Raw genomic sequence first — 20,935 nt, forward strand, 5'->3', positions numbered from 1 at the left:
GCTTTATCTGACTTCCATCTCTTTCCAAAAATGAAAGAACACAACAGAAGTCATTACTTCCTGTCAGATGAAGACGCTACTACAGCGGCATTTAAATTAAAATGACATTTCGCCCTTTTTTTTTTCCTTCTTCAAGAGAATTGAAATTTCACATATTTGTAGTTTGTGTAATGAACTATGGAGGCTCGTCTATTTCGTTCTTGACGACGCAACATATCGATGCAATCAAAAGCTAATGTTGCTAAGGAAACAATACTTATCTTCCAATGTGACACACAAACTGCTGGGCTATATGACTTGCGCGCTGTAAAGTATGAGATAAATCGAAATCTGAATTGAACCACTCTGTTTATTGGAGGTATAAAGTAGTTCCATGTTTAGCCTTTAGAGAAAGGTTTTTGAATTATGTAACCCTTACCCCACCCTAATAAATGGTTTACAACTTTTCGTGGGTGGGATTAGCATGACAAGCATTATCAGTAAGCGATATCGTGCATATTTGATCCACGTTACAGGAGTAAAAAATTGTAAAAAAATCAAGGTTTTGAAAGGGAAAATTAGTCCTTTAATAATCTTCACAATGTCATCTTACAGATAACTAACTCTATAATTACGTATTTTTCTAGAATTATTTCTCTCTGCAGTGTTTTTCATGATTCTGCTAGCATTTATGGTTTGCCATTGACAATCCACCATTTCGCCATTCATTTGTAAGCTTCCTATAATAGTACAAAATGTTGAACAATCATATGTGCAACCTAAGAGCAACAGCTCATCCAGGTTACGATATGCATAAAGTTACAAAAATTTATGTAATGTATTTTCATTATATACACATATGTACATTCATATAATAAACATATTACATATTCTTATAATATAATTACATAATAAAATCGCACGAGACATGCTAATATGTACAGAGAAAGTTGCATAAAAATTAATTAGGGTCAAAATAAAACAAAGCAGTTAAATAGCATTTAAATTTTACGTTTTACACATAAGACTGGATCTTTGAATACAAATATGCTAAAAAGCAATCATTTATACAATTATTTTGAACAGAGCTTCCTCATTTCTGTGGGAAAATAAATACTCTTTGATTAGAGTTTTGTATTTGTTTGGGTTAGTTTCATTTCTTATTGTTAAAGGTAGTGTGTTGAATACTTTTGCTTCTGGAACTATATATTTTAGACCCTTATGTCTACTAAGGAGAGCGTCTTGTTTGATATTTACGTATTCGTTGTCGCTTTTTATGAATAATAGTATCCTATAGGCGTATAAATATCTAAGGGATATTCATTTTCAAATACTTTTTTTATTTTAATTCCCATCCCTTCCGATTGGTGGGGAGTAGAAAGTTGGCACAGCTCAGTAAAATAGAATCCCATAAACAACAGTTGCGATTATTTTAACCGCTATTAGACGACCATTTTATTATTCCTATCGCGTCATTTCTTCTTTCATCAATCTGATTTGTGCTTACGAACTTTCGCCCAAACGCAGTAAGGACGGAATCGCTATATTGTGCTAAAGGTTAGCAACAGTTTTTTTTTTTTTTTTTTTGGTGCATCCAATAAAATACTTAACTTATATAAAGGGAAGAGGAGGAGGTGAGAGAAGCTGACTTGCATCTGTGATTGATTACACTTCCTACTGTAAAGAAGGTCAAAGGTGAATTTTTCCTTAGGTCTGTCTTCAATAACCGGCCCAACTCAGATGACTTAAGATGAGAAATGGAAATTACATCAAAGCTTTCTCCGTAAGAAAGAATAGAATAAAAATAAAAAAAAAAGACCAAACGAGTCTTGTAGACGGCTGGGAATTAGGAAGCGCATGCCACAGACAGCAGCGTCTCCTTTTCTTATTCTCATATAAAACAGATTTTCTAACTAAAACTGGCAAGATGAATGTTTTGGCAGAGAAGTTTTGGTCATCTAGAGATGCACGCGCTAAAAAAAAAAAAAAGTAATCCAGCCTGCATTCGAATAACAGTTTGAAAGGTTAAGGAAGAGGCATCTCTTTTTTCCAATAACCACACGCGCGAGCAATCAAATCCTTCCCCCAGTTATCCACACACACACACACACACACACACACACACACACACACACACACACACACACACACACACACACACACACACACACACAAAGTTCACTTACGGAGTTGTACACTGCCCGTATTCCAACGCCTTAAAGGATAAACTTCAAAGAAGATTCGTTCACTTTTTGCAGGGTAGTGTACACATCCCTCGCAGCTGTTTAAAGTCACCGGGTTCGCCACAGAACGGAAACCATTCATTTGCTTACAGTGGCCTTACTGAAATAACAATATGTCAACGTGTTTTCAAAAAAAGATAGGATCGTATCTTGCGTTTCTTCCCCTTAATCTTTGTCCCTAGTGCAGAGTATAATCTCCTCTTAGTAGTGTCAGTGATACTTTGACCTTCACGAAATCCATCTTCAGCCGCATCAACTAAAAAAAAAAAAAAGACTTCTTCATACTGTAATACATTTGTATCTAGAAATATGTCACCGAGCTGTGAAGACAAGCTACACAAATCACTGCCATACAAACCTAGCTTTAGCACTCAACCTAACGACTCTTGTAGCCCTGGAGAATGGTAATATTATTCCGCTCGCAATGTGCTCTGGAAGTCGTTTCAAATATGAGAACCTGGAATCTCATTTCCTGTAGAGAAAGAGACTTACTTGCGTTTTTCTTTTCTTATATCGAAATTGTCTTTGTGTGGCATATTATCTAACAGGTTTGGTGAGTTCCAGTTTTTGTTTTTAATGTTTGTGAATATCTTTTATGTAGTCTAAATAAATTCGTACAAAAGAAAAATAAAATGAGTTTCTGAAAATACATACGAAGGGAAGTTTTGCCACAAATTTACAAAACTAACTTTCTTCAAGTTGGTTTCTGGAGTTTGTTTCAAGTTGTTCTTGAAGACGGACATCTTTACTGTTTTAGATGCTAATTTTCTCATACTGAGATTAGCGTGTAAACTCTTCTACACAATTATAATTTATTTTAGTATTATATTAACATAAATATAAACCATAAAATGAGTAAGTCGCTTATTTATTTATATATTAGCAAATATCATGAACTATTTGTAGAGTTTTAACAGAGTAATCACACTGAATGTCGAATTGGATTCGCTATAAATTATTTGAGATTAATGCATTATTAGATTTACACAGATGTCAAATTAGAATAATATTTTGAAAATATTATTCTAATCAAACTTAAGACAAAACAAGAAGACAAGAAAAAAAGGGGCTCAGCCGGGACTTCTCGCACCCGAAGCAAGAATCATACCTCTAGACCACTGAGCCTTCTTAAGGAAACATTTACATATGTAAATGTTTCCTTAAGAAGGCTCCTGAATTCCGCTCAAATACAGTAATAACATAAGTGCAAATGTATTGAATGTCTTTGTATATCTTGATTTTCTTTATCGCCTCTTTTCGTTAAGCATCTATCGAAAAGAGTCAAATCGCTAAGCCACAAATCTTCCTTTGTCTTCTCTAGAAATCAACGTCCAATGATGATCAACAGATACTACGCTGGATAAAAATAAAGCTTCCTGAAATAGCTTTTGTGTTCACATTATCTTTATTCCTTGTGAACAAGCTTATCTTAAAAAGATAATCTACTCAACGCTAATAGGCAAAGATCACTCGCACGTTCTGTTTTGATATTTATCCATTAATTCATTTACATTTATATTAAATGCTGGATTACCTTCCAGAATGCATAATTTTACTAATGAATTCAAAGAGTTTCGTTGTTTATTGCGAATCATCTTTTACTTTCTTTCATCTGCTTTTGGAAAATATTTCATGTTGACCAGAAGAACAAGGAATTAAAAAAAAAAAAACATTTTTATTCTTCGCTAAGAATTTTTCGTTAGTTCAAATCTTTGCAATCGTCAACATGAATTAATTGTGACATGAAATACTTCAAACTGCAGTAAACTCTAATACGTAATTTTTACTTCTAAAGATTTTCTAATTTTTTTTTAAAAAAATAAAACAATAAAAACATATTTAAACTAAGAATATGACCCCAGACAACAATAAAAAAATAGGCTTTTCATTTGCATTACAGTATTAGACATACCCTTTATAATCACAACAACTGAACTTTTTGTTAGTATGTACGGTAAATATAATTTTGCTTTGCATAATTTTGCCTTTAAATTAGTATATTTGGAACTAAAAATAATGTCTCCACAATTGGAGGTATCCTAAATAAAAATTTTCACTCAAATTTGTCCACAGCTGACGTCGAGTTTTGAAAAATACACGTAAACAAATAAATGAAAAAAGACTGTGATTAAAATCAGGGATAAAGTCGACCAGTTATAACTGCTGTTGCTAACTATTTTATCACTGAGGATTTTACACAAGGAATTGATAAATCATGAACAACAAGAGCCAAAATGAGTAAGAATTGATGAATAACATTCAAAGAAATTAACTTTGAATAGATCGACTATATTTTTTATATTCTATACACATATTTGACTTTTGCAGAATTAGGTCTACAAGAGAGGGTATGGTTTTTTTGGGGGGGGGGGTTCATCATCGCAACGCGTTTTTGTAACTGCAACAGCTTCTTACCCTCTTCCTACACCAGTCAGATTGACGAAGTACAATTTATTTACCTTTCAAGTATCGTAAATGGAATAACTTTTGTATAAGTACTTGGGTAAAAGGAGAATGGATTATGAATAAAACCATTAAGGGATTAAGAAACAAATTAAACTTTCCATTGCCACATTACGTTTTGGAAGTAGTTAAGGATTAACTGGTGTTGCCTTATGAGGTTGACGCGTAATCTCAATCACGTTTTCGGGGGGGGGGGAAGGTACTTGTTTACTAATTAAGTGCATTTTCACGTCACGGACTTAATTTGAAGGGCTGTCAGAGTGTCAAACAACACATCCTTGAGGATGCATTTACGCGAGATCACTTTACAACGAACTGAGTGAGGATTACAGCTTCAAGGACAGTCGATCCTCTTTAATTGGCAGGTCTTTTCCTCACGAGCCACTATCGACCAAGCTACAGTTCTTCATTATACAAACAATGCTTCGACTCATTCAGAAAAACGTTTAAAAAAATTTGTTTATATTATTATTATTATTATTATTATTATTATTATTATTATTAAAAGTCCCAACGGTTAGGGCGCTATTCTCAACTTTGTAAGCGCCTAATAAATAATACTGATCAAATAGTAATTATCGGCAAAATCCTCAAGTTAGAAAGACCGTTTTCAGAATGTCAGAAGTGAAGTGTCCACACAATTCTTTCATACAGGAAGACACGTCATTGACAAACAAGTAGAAACCGGAAGAGGTTTGCGAAAGTCTGACGACCACCTGTAGCATCACGTCAACGGAACAAATAGAAGCCAAGCCCATGTATGTGAAAAGAGAAACCGGAAGTGAGCACACAAGGATACCGGAAGAAAAGAAAACACATGGCAGATAAGACGGAATAGAAGACACTTGCTGAGACCCACGCAATGACATCATGGAGAAATTTACTTTCCCACACCGTAGGGATCAGCCTATTAAAATCATAGAGCGCAATTGTATTTCGAACCCACTCCTTTAACGTCGTCTTACTTTGCCATAAGGTTAACCCGTCTTTAACAGAACATTTGGTGGCCCAACTGGAGTTTTAATATCGTGGTGTTCTGATTAAAACTCGTTCAATGATGACAATGACGCAAGTCACCCACTGATGATTACTAGTCCAGTTTAGTGCAAAGTACAGGCCTATTGACCACCTCAATTAATTGTCTAATGGCCCGAAGAAATCTTTGTACTAAAAGACCCATAATGAGGGACGCAAGTCACTCTTCCGAAAAAAAACGACCACGAAATGAGGACACTAAGACACGGTCACCATGACAACAAACATCTTAATAACTCAAGTGTATTTTATGACTTTCGTTGGTGTATAAACGTCTTCAATGGACTTCTCAGACCTACTCCGACCTTCTCTCTCTTCAGAAAATGAGAAAAACTAACACTACTACTATCTCTTCTCTGACTTATAGGAACATAACAAAACTAAGTTGCTAACTATACACTTTCGTAGGGATAATGACCTTTGTTCTGGACTCTCTACGGCACTGTTATATCTGGAGTTAAGCTGGTAGATAATGGCCAGTGTAACGACGGCTAAGACGCTTTGGGAATAAAATTGCTAGGACTAACGTTACATCAAGCGGTTTGCTCACAGTTTGGTGGAAAGTCCCAGCAATGGTTCGCTAGAACCCTAACCTTACTTTTATTTTCCAGTGTAATTTAAGCTTTAATTGAAAAAAAAAAAACATCGTTACGCTAAAAGTCCTGTTAGGACTATCAACGTGCTCATTGTTCAGGTAACAGGTGTGGAATTCTCGATTTTTATCCCTCTCATAAGGAAATGGCTGTAAGAAGAAGATAAATCAGAGTTTGGGCTCATTTCCTTGTACCGACTGTGGTCGTTTCTAGACGGCAGCAGTGTATTGCTCTCCAGGCGGCGATTGCCAACGAATTAAGAGTGAAATGAGCTTGGATTCCATCTGGAGAGTAGCAAATAATGATCCTATTTATATAGCAATCTACAGATTCCAGATGCTGGATAATCCTAAGGTGATTAGCAGATCAGAGACGCATCTTGAATCTACGGCTATTCTCTTTCTACTATTAATTAACGACGTTGCATCGCATAGGCTCTAAAGGGAATGACCTCCTGATAACAAAAGTTCTTGCAATACTTACCAGTAGATGTGAGTTCATATTCTATAGCTTCTATGATACGTACTGAATGCTACAGCGATCTCGTACCTTTTTGAATACAAGTATAATATATATGAAATGTTTAATAACAATCCGAAAATTATTTTAATTTTGGATTATTCTTATGAAAAAAGAATGAAAGTATTAAAATATGGCTAATTTTAGAATATCTTTTAAAAATAAATTTTAATTCTCTTCTATTTGCTAAATCAATTTATACAGTAATTTTCAGTATACTTATGAACATTACTAGAAAGAATCTGTGTTGCTTTATATTTTGTTCTCCATTTTATATTTATATATTGAGTGAGAAGTCAAATATGGGTCTTGGCCGAACTTATGACGGTTGTGAATGTGGATTTTCTTGTGGGAAACTCTGGTTTTGTAGCATAGCTGCTAGATTAACTAGCAGAGAAGTGATTAAAGTTATTAAATTGCGGATCGTACTGTATGTATTTAAGAACAGCAGCACAGGTAAGTGGCCTGTAATTGCAACGAGGGCGATTCGTTAGGCCTAACATCCGCTAGAATCGCCATTGTTAGCACATCTATTTCAGATCCATATACTTGTAGGATTTACTCGTTTATACGCAAATCGTTAATGATGAATGTGTTAGATTTGTACGCCCTCACAGATTCTCTGGATGAAGAGCCAGCGCTTATTCTTGTAAATAAACTTCAAAGAAAGTTTAAGCTCAAATGGCCATCAAACATGATAGATCCTGACATCATTATAGACTCTCTAGATAAAGGACTGGCATTCAGCTTCATAAAGAAACTCCTTAAGAAGTTCCAGCTTGAATGGCCCGGCTTCCTAAATTTTTACTCTTTACCCGAGACTGATGAAGATCAAAATGAAGACGCACCTCAAATGGAGGAAAAATTAAATCTATTAATCACGGACTCTACTCATTCAGATCAAGGAGAGACGCACGCGCGCAAAATGCGCAAAACTCTCGCCTCGGAGTTAGCAAACGAAAATGGCATGGATGAAGATGTCCCCATCATATATTCCTCTGCCTCCACCAATGAAAAGGTGCCTCCAGTCATTCTTAGGGAAAAGCAGAGATGGACAGCCTTAAGAACCACCATGGCCAATCTGCAGATAAATTACTCTACTGAGGACGGCATCAAAATTCAGCCCGCTACAGTGACTGACTATAGAAATTTAAACAAGGAGTTGGATGCAAGAGGTATACAATACCATACCTTTACACTTACCTCGGAGAAAAATTTAAAAGTGGTACTCCGAGGAGTATCAGACGACATTGAAATAGCTGCTGACCTCAACATGCAAGATCTGCCTCCCATAATGGTCAGCAGAATGTACAGATCAAACAAGACCCCTATGCCTCTGCTATTGGTGGAAATACACAATATCTATAAAAATATTTATAACTTGAAGACAATCTGTGGGCTTAATGTCTCACCGGAGCCACTTAGGAAGAGGGCCTTTTCTGGGGAGTGCCGTAGATGCCAAAAATTTGGTCATGCCCAGAAGTTGTGCAAAGCTCTATACAGATGTTTAAAATGTGATGACACCCACCCCACACATACCTGCTCCAAGCCCAAAACCACCCTGGCTAAGTGCGCTAATTGTGGTGGCCCCCACCCTGCAAATTACAGAGGGTGCGTTTGCCCAAAAAACTGGCAAACTGAGTTAATCATTCAATCTACCTCATTATCAGAAACGAGAGCCCCAGAAGCTCAAGTTCATCAGGTTCCTATTAGTTTGAACAAGATGACAGGTGTTCACCCACCATCAACTGAGCCCCCCAAGAAAATAAATCTTCAACACCAAACAAGAACATATGCTGACGTGGCCTGCCCCCAAAAAGCAGTCCATGATCAGAATATGCCAAATCCACATTCAAATATAACAGCCATCATCACCTCTTCTCTTGTAAATATGTTACAGGATTTCAGTAACGCAAATCCATCACTAAGCACTACAAAAAGTTTCTTGCAGTCCATTTTATCTGCACTCTCCAATGCATAGGGAAAAATTCACCCCAGATTCTCTAATGATAATTGCATGGAATGCCAACGGCCTTAAAAATAAAATACTAGAAGTGCAGGAATTCAATGACAGATATAATCCGGATATATTATTAACTAATGAGACTCACCTAAGACCTGCTGACAATCCTAAATTTAAAGGATATCAACTTTACAGGAATGATAGGCTGGATTATAAAGGTGGTGGTACAGCCATCAAAAATCACATCAACCATCAAGCTGTAGCCATTCCTACAACCACTAATCTGGAAGTCACAGGTATCAATGTCATCACAAACTCTGTCGGAAACATAAAAATCTATGCTGCTTATAACCCACCATCAAAAACATTGCTGACCACAGATCTGGATGCTATCCTCGGAGTTAAACTACCGGTGATTATCGCCGGAGATTTAAACGCAAAACATCACGCCTAGAGCAGTAGGAATGGCCGCATCCTCTTTAACTACACAAGCTCAAATTCCGCAGCTGTGGCTGGGCCCTCAGTGCCAACTCACCACAGTCCGACTGGCTCATCCGACGTCTTGGATATAGCTCTCCTTCAGAATGTCAACCTTGAGTACACCCTGGAATCATTGAATGAATTATCATCAGACCACAATCCTATTCTGCTCCAACTGGGTTATCAGAGGGGACTTCCCCCTTCGCCTCACACCTTCATTCCCTGGGAAAAACTGTCCAAAATGCTTCCAAAGTACATTGATCCCGTCCCTCATATTAATTCCAAGGAAGAAATTGATTCTGCAGTAAAACTAGAAATTTGATCAATAAGTTTAGGCAATAAACTTATTCATCAAAAAAATAAAGCTAGAAAAAGATACCACAACACCAGAGCACCCCAAGATAAAAAATATCTCGAGAAAATGAACAGCGCAGTGAGAGATGCACTTAAAGCCCACAGAAACAAACTATGGGAAGACAAATTAGCCTCCATATCACCTGGTGACTGGAAGTTCCTGAGAAACATCAAAAACAAAAACAAATCTCTTCCTCTTCACAAATCTGACCTGAACATTGTTTACACAGATGCAGAAAAAGCCGAAACTATAGCTAAAAATTTAGAAAAACAGTGTAGCCCTTCATACGATAACCTAAACTTCAATCATATTTATAAAATTTACCGCCACGACAGACACGTGTTAAAACGGCCTGATACCTGTACCAGCCAACTCACACCTACTTCTCCAGCTGAAATTTATGACATTATAAAGAACTTAAAGAATAAAAAAAGCTCCTGGGCCTGACGGCATATCCAACAAAGTTATTAAACTGCTACCCCGAAAGGCCATCGTACATTTTGCAACAATAATAAATGCCATGTTCAGGTTTAAGTACTTTCCCTCTGCATGGAAGTTGGCAGACGTAGTTCCTATATACAAGCCTTGCAAGGATCCTTAGCAGCCTCAAAGTTATCGTCCCATAAGTCTGATTTCTAATTTGGGGAAAATAGCACAAAAAGCTATCCTTTCCAGAATTCAACTTTCAGTAAAAAAATTAAACATCCTTCCTTCAGAACAGTTTGGTTTTCGCCAGTTTCATAGTACCACCCAACAAATTCATAGACTAATCGAATTCATTACCACAAGTTACAATTGGCACCAGTACACTGGAGCAGTTTTTCTTGACTTAGAAAAGGCGCTCGACAAATTATGGCACTTTGGACTACTATACAAGTTGATTTTAGCTGGCATTCCATTAGATCTAGTCCAAATTATAAAGTCATTTCTTAGTGACAGACGAATGCAAGTCAAACTAAATGATATATTATCTACCCAGCGACGAATCTTGACAGGAGTGCCTCAAGGGTCCCTACTGGCACCGATACTTTTCACGATTTACATGGCGGACATTCCGCACAATCCAATGTCATCTATCATTGCCCTATACGCAGACGACACAGCTATACTAGCTCGATCTATTAAACCGCACCTTGTCACCAAGAAACTGCAAGAAAACCTGCAGATATTAGAGCACTGGTTCTCGGAATGGAGATTGCAAGTAAACCCTCAGAAGAGTATCGCCATGCTCTTCACTAAAAACTCAATATCTCCCAAAGATGACACCTTCCTATTTAATACCAAGATTCCCTGGAAAGCAGAAGCCAAATATCTGGGTGTACTGCTGGACAGAAAACTAACCTTCAGTTCACATATAAAAGCCTCACGTACAAAAGCATCAAGAGTCATTGCACAACTTTACCCTCTTATCAATAGGAATAGCAAGCTGGATACCAAAATAAAACTGCTCCTTTATCAGTTGATGATTCGACCCATTATTACTTATGCGTCCCCAGCATGGAGCCACACCTCAAGTACAAATATCCTCAAACTACAGAGAGTGCAAAACAAATGTCTCCGCATGATCTTAAACGCACCATGGTATATCAGAAATGTCGAACTCCACCGGGATACAAATATTCCCCCACATCTACTCTTTCCTGCAGTCTTCAGCAGTAAAGTTCTTGTCAGCATCCTCTTCACATCCAAATGAATTAATGCAACAAGCAGCAAATTATGATGAAACTGACTTCTCCAAATATAGGAGACCCAAGGCCATCCTACTTCCAAATGAAGATCTTTAAATCGCACCCACTCAGGCAGCGCACTTAGCTCAAACTTTTCCCTACACAGCAACCTTATCAGATAGCAGGGATTATAAAAGTATTTTGCTTCATAGTCAGCAACGTCTTGCGTCAATTTGTTCTGTATATATATTCTTAACAAGAATGATCATCTTTTGTACTTGTTTGATGTGCTTTGGAGCAGAAGTGGTCCCTGTCCTTGAGGTATGAGAGGCTCTGCTTGCGGTAGGTTTGTGTGTCTCTGAGATTATGGCTCTGTCTGATGGTGGGGGTGAGCCTGCCACTGGGTAAAGCCAACGCTGAGAAGTTCTTCTCGGTGACTGGGTGAGCCTGTCACTGAATGGAACAAGGCTCAGTTGGACGGTCCTTCAGTCACTCGTAGGGAGTGATCTGGGGGACCACCTAATTTTTAGAGAGAGAGGTCTTTACTTAAACAGCACCTGTTTCGTGAAAAATTTAATAATAATAAATATATTATTGGACGGTTACTACATAAATGAGAGAGACCAAAATAGGTTACAAGGTTTCCGAAATTTCATAATTTCTTCACTGTATTGATTTGTCTCTTGTACTCGATTAACAAAAACGATCTTTCTGTTTTCTTCTCAATGGACTCATCCCTTTTCCCTCAAATGTTTTACTAGGTAAGGAGATTTGTTTTTGAAAACAGTGTTTTTTTATGCTCTTGCTTCAGTCAATGTTTCTCTTGCCTTAACGTTATCACTCAGACTTATCTTTCTTACTGACTCTCAACAATCTTATTTCACTATTTTGACGAACTTTAATCCTCCATTTTTTTTTTCGAGGTAAATGCGGTCTGTAGTGTCATCCCATTGATATAAGACATGGTCTATGACCATTAATTTTCCGAATGTGTTATTAAATATTTAATCAATAAATTAATAATTATTTTAAATCCAAAAATCCGAGTTCTGTCTTTCTGTTAGATTTTAATTTTTTTTGTTCTTCTGTTGTTTTCGGGCCATTTCATTTATCATTAAGGTCTCCCTTTGTTTTATTTAATTGTTGTAGATGGAATGCTTTTAATTACTGAATTTATCTTTATAATAATTTGCTAACTTTTTTCCCTTTGGATATGTTTAAGTACTGCTAGCCTTTATTCTTCTAACTCATTCACGTTGTTTCGAGCTTTTCTTATGTAGCACTTAGATAAGCTTGCGTTTCTTATATTAGTTCTTATAATAGTTCCTTCTGTGTCTTTTTTGAATGAAAAGCGTCAGTCTATTTTTGAAATTCAAATTCAATGTCAGTAAATACATTATTATCCTCTGAGATCCAATAATAATTATTTATTTCAAAATTCAGTTTTTTTTTTCCGATATTCGATTTTGATTTCTTCTACTAGTGTACTTGAGTCACAATAAAATTGCATAATTGCTTTCCCCCCCTTTTTTCAGATATAATACATTACTTTTACTGTTGTTATGCGTTCAGATTTTTTTTTATTATTTTTTTTATAGTTCCCTGTCTTGGTTGTCAAACAAGAAAAAGCTGGCCCCCGTAGTCCATTAACTCATGGTGTTCAGAAGCTGTCCCACCTGGCGTCCTTGTCGATTTAGGCGATGGCTAATCGTATGCAGGATTGCTTTCTAGCTCCCACCACTATGAATAGAGTGAGACCTTATTTTTATTAGTTTATCAGCTTCGATCCTTTTGATTTGGGTGGCCCCTGGTAGTTAGGCTATGGTCAGAAATGCTCTGAACTTCGTTTAAATGTGTAATTCTTCTGCACCATGGCAAGATCGTATCTCTTGTTGGAGAATTATTATTATTATTATTATTATTATTATTATTATTATTAAGGTATTAGTTATTTATGGCAGTTTTTTTATTTTAATATTTGATATTCGATATTGTTTTTTGTAAATACATTTGGACTGCAATATAATGTAAAACTAGATACTGTTCAGTTGAGTGTGGTGAAAGTATACTTCAGATTAAATAAAACAAAACAATAAAATAGAATAAAAAATGTGAATAAAACATTTTCAAAAAAAATCATGTCTCATCGAAGTACGACAGAAGACTGAAAAAAAAAAAAGTTCATATGTGAACAAATGTTTAGTTTCATTGATGAATCTTTTCCGACATTTTAACAAGTACTTTCCAACGTAAAAGTATTGGCAAATCAATAGGACAATTAAGAAACTACCTTACTCTTTTAATGCCTGTTATCCCAAGTTCAAGTTAGTGTTTTTGTTATTATTATTATTTTATTTATTTATTTTCAGGTGATGGCTGATACAAATGAATTCATGGTGGAGACACCAAGTACGGTAACATCTAGATCCGTGACGCGTTGCTGGTTAAACCATTGAAATAATATGGACCAAATTTAGAAATCGCTTCACTAAGCTTTATCTCCTAAAATCACTAGTAGCTTTGTCTTTTAGAATCCAGTAACTTTTATCTCCTAGTCTGTCCAGTAACTCTATCTCCTACTGCATTTGACCAAGAAGACTCCTTCTAAGCACATATAATAACTCCTTTTGGAATTCCATCAGAGAGCATGTGCCGACATCCCTTTGACACCATCAAAGTTCTGAAGGATGCAGTTATTATGCTGGTAACATTTAGAAGTTTAGAGACTTTGATCCACATGTAAATCCAACTTGGACTAAGTCCCACAAGCAGTTAGCGATACTACAGCAAAACATCGAACCTCTGTTTGACTCCCATAACAACTGGGAAGTCACCATTTGCTAAGCGACTTCACAATCGTGAATTATTGATGATAAAAAGTTCGACATTTATTTATCATTAAAGGTTTCTCGACTAGTAATACGATATTACTGTTTTTAAATTGCTAATTATTGATTTTGTGGTACAATAAATAATTCATCTTAAATTATTTAAACACAATCGATTTTGTTAATATCCCACAAAACTGGATTTATGGAGTCTTATGTTCATTTTTTTACATGTTTTAGTGTAAAGAGATTAAAAATTCTATAAAAGATTGAATACACACAAAGGCTGCGGAGATTGTGTGGCAGTGCAATACCAATCAATCCGGGTGAAATCTCACAAACCCTTCATAAACATCACGTATAATATTCACAGAAAGATGCGTGTTCATCCACTTGAAATCTTTTGTTGCTATTGGTGACGCAAGACGTCTGCAATAACAAGACGATTTTAATTATGCTTGTATTTGACGTCAAGAAACTGGCAACCATCATAAGGAAAAGTCAAGCCGTCTGATTTAACTGTCTGCTTTGAAGATAATTATTCCTGAGAGTTGGACAATAATGGGTATTTCATAAGTATACTTAAGAAAGAAAAACCCGATGGCTTCCTTGATGTCACAAAATGAATTCCATGAATTTCAAAAATATCTACGCATAGGACCATCCACATGATCCTAAAATTATGGTTACGAAAGCAAATCTTTGTAGGTCGTGGACCACAAAGATCTGTACGTGCTACTAATGATTATTATTATATACACTTTTTTTTTTTTTTTTTTTTTTTAACGTGTAATCAACGTATGCTCGCTCACATTTAAGATCTACCTAAGATAAGATCCCAGCTCAATTCGTTGAAATAAATGACGCAGGTATAATGCGTCATTTACAGGTACATTTTGACGTGAAGGATGGCATTGCGATAGTTGATATCCCATCCCAAGTTTGTATTGAGTTGTGTAACCATGGTGGAAAGCAGATCTATGTGTTAATAACTTCAGGAGTTAATAATCTTAATAATAAACACTTTCGCAATTCCAGATTCGCGTGTGGAGTTCTCTTTAACAGCCGTTAGCTAAAGAAACTTATACCTCAAGAGCAGTTAATATTTAAAGAGTGTTTGAACACTTAAGGACTGCCACACTTTGAAGACAGTTTTCAAATGCTACTTTTTTTTTTTACCAATCAAGGCAAGCTATTATAAAGCATATTAATTGCCTATTCGTATAATAGGCAATTACAATCAAAGTTTATATTGTTAAAAAACGTTCAATTTTCTTGACCAAAAAGCTCTGGAAAGACTTTTAATGGGATTATATTGATCGAGTGCATATAATAAACAACTAAGTTATACCAACTGGTTGCACCAACTAAGGCTGTTGGCATCTTCAGGGTACATAACTGATGTAAGGCGCTAAAAAGTAAAAAACTGTTACAAACTATAATCAACCGATTCCAATTATATTAAACAAAGAACAGAGCGCGTACAATACACGCATAGAGCGTGCATGATATCACTTGCTATTTAGGAACGTACTATAGTTGGCACTGTAATTCAGTTCTGGCAAGTTGAGAGATCTAATAAGGGTCTTCCAGATCACGGGTAAGATTAGTCCTTGGTTCCTGTTAAGGTTTTGTATACAGCGGGCAACTGTTGTGGCCTCTTTGAAAATTCTTTAATGCTATGAGATTAAAAAGTAGTATCATCCTCTCATCTTCCAGAAATCCTAACAAAAACATCACTACTCTGGAAAAAAGAACATTGTACAGTTTGAAGAAAAACAAAGACATTATCATATTGAAGACAGATAAGGGAAATTCAACAGTGATTTTAAACACCGGTGATTACGAAGATAAGATTAACAGCTTACTGTCGGATACATCAACTTACTGTGTCCTAGTCACAGATCCAACACTAAAGAATTACAATGACACCAACGATTTAATACGTCACATGGTGAACTGGTCTATAAACTTAAAACCAAGATTGAAATCCATGGATCCACTAACACCAAGACTATATGGTGCTCCTAAAGTACACAAAAATGGAATACCACTACGCCCGATTGTAGATGGAATCAATTCGCCAACTTATCTGTTATCTAAACCCCTGGTAAGCCTCTTCAAACCACACATCCGTAATTCGGATACTTCAATAAGAAATTCGCAACATTTCGTTGAGAAACTTAGCAACATCTCTATCTCCAACACGGATTTACTCGCCAGCCTGGATGTTACATCTCTGTTCACTAACATCCCTGTGGAGGAAGTCATCAACATTTTAGGAAGTTTGCTCTCACAAGACATTACTTCTCTGTTCCGTCATTGTTTAACATCAAACTTTTTCTTATGGAATAAAACCATATACCAGCAATTGACTGGCCTTTCAATGGGTAGCCCCCTCTCACCATCTTGTGCTGATCTCTTTATGGAGGATTTTCAAAGTAAAATCTTAACTCAAACAGACCCTTAACCCACAGTATGGTGGAGATACGTTGACGATATCTTTATCGTTTGGAACCACACAAAAATGGACCTGTTCGACTTTCTTAACAAAATCAACTTTCTACACCACGCAATCAAATTCACTCTAGAACTTGAAAAAGATAACCAATTATCATTTCTGGACACTTTAATTAAGAAGCTTCCGAATGGTGGTATCAACCTCTCAGTTTATCGCAAACCTACCAATACAGGACGTTATTTACATTTCACTTCCTCACACCACATTTCTCAGAAACTTAGTATTGTACACATGTTGAAGAACCGTGCCTCTCTCCTCACAACAGATCAACAAGATCTCCAGGAAGAACTATCCCTGATATCCACCAACCTTACCATGAATGGATTTCCTTGAAAATTCGTCCACAAGATACTTTTCTCTGAACCCCGACAAAGACAACAAGATGATATACGTTATATTTCTACCATCGTCATTCCATACTTAGGGACATTTTCCAATAAGATTGCTAGACTCCTTAGACCACATAAAATAAGAGTAGCCTTTAAACCTACAGAAACGATTAGACAATCCTTAAGATCTCCAAAAGACAGCCATCCTTCCACCAAATATGCTGGAGTTTATAACATACCCTGCTCGTGCGGCTTGAATTACATCGGCCAAACTTTAAGGAGCCTTGAAATTAGGCAAAAAGAACACATAGGTGACGTCAATAATAACAGAGAAGAAAAATCGGGTTTAGCTTTTCATTTCTCAAGAACGAACCATACCATAGAGTGGGATAGAAGCACAATTCCTTACATGGAGGAGGACTTCCGCTCCCGAATTTTTAAGGAGGTCACAACAGTTGCCCGCTGTATACAAAACCTTAACAGGAACCAAGGACTAATCCTATCCGTGATCTGGAAGACCCTTATTAGATCTCTCAGCTCGACAGAACTGAATTACAGTGCCAACTATAGTACGTTCCTAAATAACAAGTGAGATCATGCACGCTCTATGAATGTATTGTACGCGCTCTGTTCTTTGTTTAATATAATTGGAATCGGTTGATTATAGTGTGTAACAGTTTTTTACTTTTTAGTGCCTTACATCAGTTATGTACCCTGATGATGCCGACAGCCTTAGTTGGTGAAACTAGTTGGTATAACTTAGTTGTTTATTATATGCACTTGATCAATATAATCTCATTTACAAAGTCATTCTGAGAAACAATATAAACTGTTTATATTGTTTATATATAATATAAACTATAATATAAACAATATATTGTTTATATATTGTTTATTCCAAAGTTTATATATAAACTTTGGAATCAATGCGACAACAATCAACAATAGTTGATTGTTGTCGCATTTAAACAATAAAAAGTTTTATTCAGTTGAAAAACCCTCAATGTTATTTAAATAATGAAAAAATGATGAATGATATTGTAACAATGAAAAAGTGTGAATTACATTTCAGCAATAAAAACAATAAATGCAGTTCAACAATTAAAAACTATAAATGTTTATAAAAACATACCGTTTCAACAATCATAACGTCTATGAATGCTATTTATATAATGAAATATTGAAGTCTACTCGAATAAAAAAATGAGAAAAAATAATAAGCGAATTCTGTCACATTTAAACAATGAAAATATGGGACCAGCACTTTGACATTTATACAATACGGGGAAAAAATGTTCCATCCCATATAAGCGCTGTGCCTCTTCAAGTATGGTCTCGCTTTCCATTTCCTGTTCCCAGCTTAAAGATCATGCCCACACAGAAACCCGCACGTATTTTGGACAACATATTAATTTCTTACTTGTCACCGACGCCATATTAGCCATTTCAAAAATAGCAGACGCATTGTATGTACAGAGGGCGCACGTGATGGATCACTTCCGGTAATACCGAAAGTGCATCGAAGAACAAGGTACGTATGCCTTGAAGCAGGTCTTCTCCAAGAAAGAGTTTTGCCGATAAGAAGGCAGGCAATAAATTGGATATCGACAAGGGTTGCAAGAGAAGGGTAAACACTTCCCTCCGATTTTACTCTTTTTTTTTTTTTTTCACATTCGCAGCGTTGAGTGTGCTTCCGGAACAGGACAGACCTACTTTTTCTTAAATGCATTTGGTTCGAGAAATATTCTGACAGGGGAGATCGCTGTAATGCCCTCGATGTTTTTGCATTTTATTTGGTAAAGAATAAAAGGATCGCAGCTTTGAGAATGCCAATCTAATACTTCGGGCATTTTTCTCGCCCCCACCAGGTCTTACAGCGTAGACAAAGAAAAAATATTACGTAGGCTTTCTAAGTCCACATTTAGTGTAAAAACAGATTATTTTGAATTCCCCTTTACTTTTGGGGTTGGTTTGATGTGTGTTGAGGGAGAAAAACTAATCCTCCCACCTCCACAATAGCCTGGCTGACTCGTCTTAAGTTAAAAGGTCCTCATAATGGGTCTCAGACGAGGTTCGAACCCATGTCGTTCGATATTACGCTCATGAATTTAGATTCTGTTTACAGGCTAAGTTATTCGTTTGTAAACTGCGCAAAAGAAAAAGACAAATAAATGTATATAAGCAATTAAATAAAGGCACATAATCGATGAAGGCAATGAAATGAAGGCAAATAAATGTATGTAGGCAATTAAATAGTGACAAATAAATACATAAAGGCGAATAAACATATAAAGGCAAATGAGTTCATAAAGGCAAATAAACATATAAAGGCAAATAAGTCCACGAAGACAAATAAGGAAGTCTATAAAGGCAAATACATCTATGAGATAAATAAAATAATGGCAAAGAAGTCTATAAAATCAGTATTATTGAAAGAAAATGAAAGAGAAGAGAGAGAGAGAGAGAGAGAGAGATGGTGAGAGAATGATAACAGAAAACGATAACATTGCGAACATTAAAGGAAATGTTCGCAATCTCCACTGATTCAGTTTATTTCAGAACTCAGATTGAATCAAGAGAGAGACACAAAGATTATAATTGTATAACAGAATAATATGCTATACAAAGGGTTAATTTGAAAATATCATCGAACAAGACATTATTTTATGGCAACCTTAATGCTCTTCTCTATTCAGGATGTTTCATGCTAGAAAATCTTTTTCTTGTGTTACAAAGGAAAAAAAAATCTGTTACGCGAAGTTTCCATATTTTGAAAAGCTAATAATATTCTTTTAATTTCACAGTTTCCTCTTAACGAAGTCATACAATATTATCACATAAATTGATTTTATTTCAAAATTATTCAGTTATAAATTGTTTAGGTATCGATTGAAAAATCGCAGCATAAAAATCTGATTGGTCGGAAATTCTACGTGTAATCAATTTTAGTCATGACTAACAGCTAAAAAAGGTTTCCAAACATCAAATTAATATTACTACACCAGAAAGATCTAATAAATATACAAAAATAAAAGTAGATCGCATCTTTTTTGAGTAATTCAGGAACAGAATTATAGATTCTGTACCTGAATGATTACATACATAGAGAGAGAGATGATGATGTTTTTTTCCACTGTTATTAGCTGTCAGTAAACGTATCATGAATGTTTTTTATGCTAATTATGTACTTGAGTAGCAGTGTAAGTTGAAGCAATGAGATGAAATTTAACGAGATACCTATTTTTTTCTCCTTTTCTTTTCTTTGAACGTCTTGCGTGTTTCCTATTTCTCTCGTTGATGTTACAAAGCAGTCTGCTACATATTCTTCTTTGAATCATATTTAACTCGTATATTCATTAAAATACACTCGTAGAGATTAGTAAATACTGTACAGTATTAAATACTTTTTAATTATAACAGAGTTTAATTAGTTGCGTTTTTCTCACCTCGTGGATTTTTTTATTTTTATGACAGCGTAGACTAAACTGCATGAGAATTTTTATTTTTATTCTGTTTCAGAGAGATTTAATTAAAGCAAGGAAATATCAGATATTTGCATATTTATATATTTTTTAAAATTAAATTTTAATTCTCCCCCTGTTCTATAAATTAGAATCGATCTTCATATTTCAGGAATCACTAGGGCTTCCTAAAGTTCTGTACCTCTGATCACCACCCACGCACATTCACAGCAGAAAAAATAAATAAATCATCACGATTATAAAGAAAAATAAGTACGCCAAAGCAACTCTATAAAGGTCAAATAAAATATAAAGAAAGAAAGGTAAACAAATGTATATAGGCAATTAAATAAAGGCAAATAATCCATAAAGGCAAATAAACATATAAAGGCAAATAAATGTATATAGGCAATTAAATAAGGGCAGATATGTCCATAAAGACAAAAACATCGATAAGACACACATAAAATAATGACAAATAAGTCTATAAAGGCAAATA

Source organism: Typopeltis vanoorti, chromosome 25 (assembly GCF_054136105.1).
Source record: "Typopeltis vanoorti isolate ZY-2024b chromosome 25, IOZ_Tvanoo_1.0, whole genome shotgun sequence".
NCBI lineage: Eukaryota > Metazoa > Arthropoda > Arachnida > Uropygi > Thelyphonidae > Typopeltis > Typopeltis vanoorti.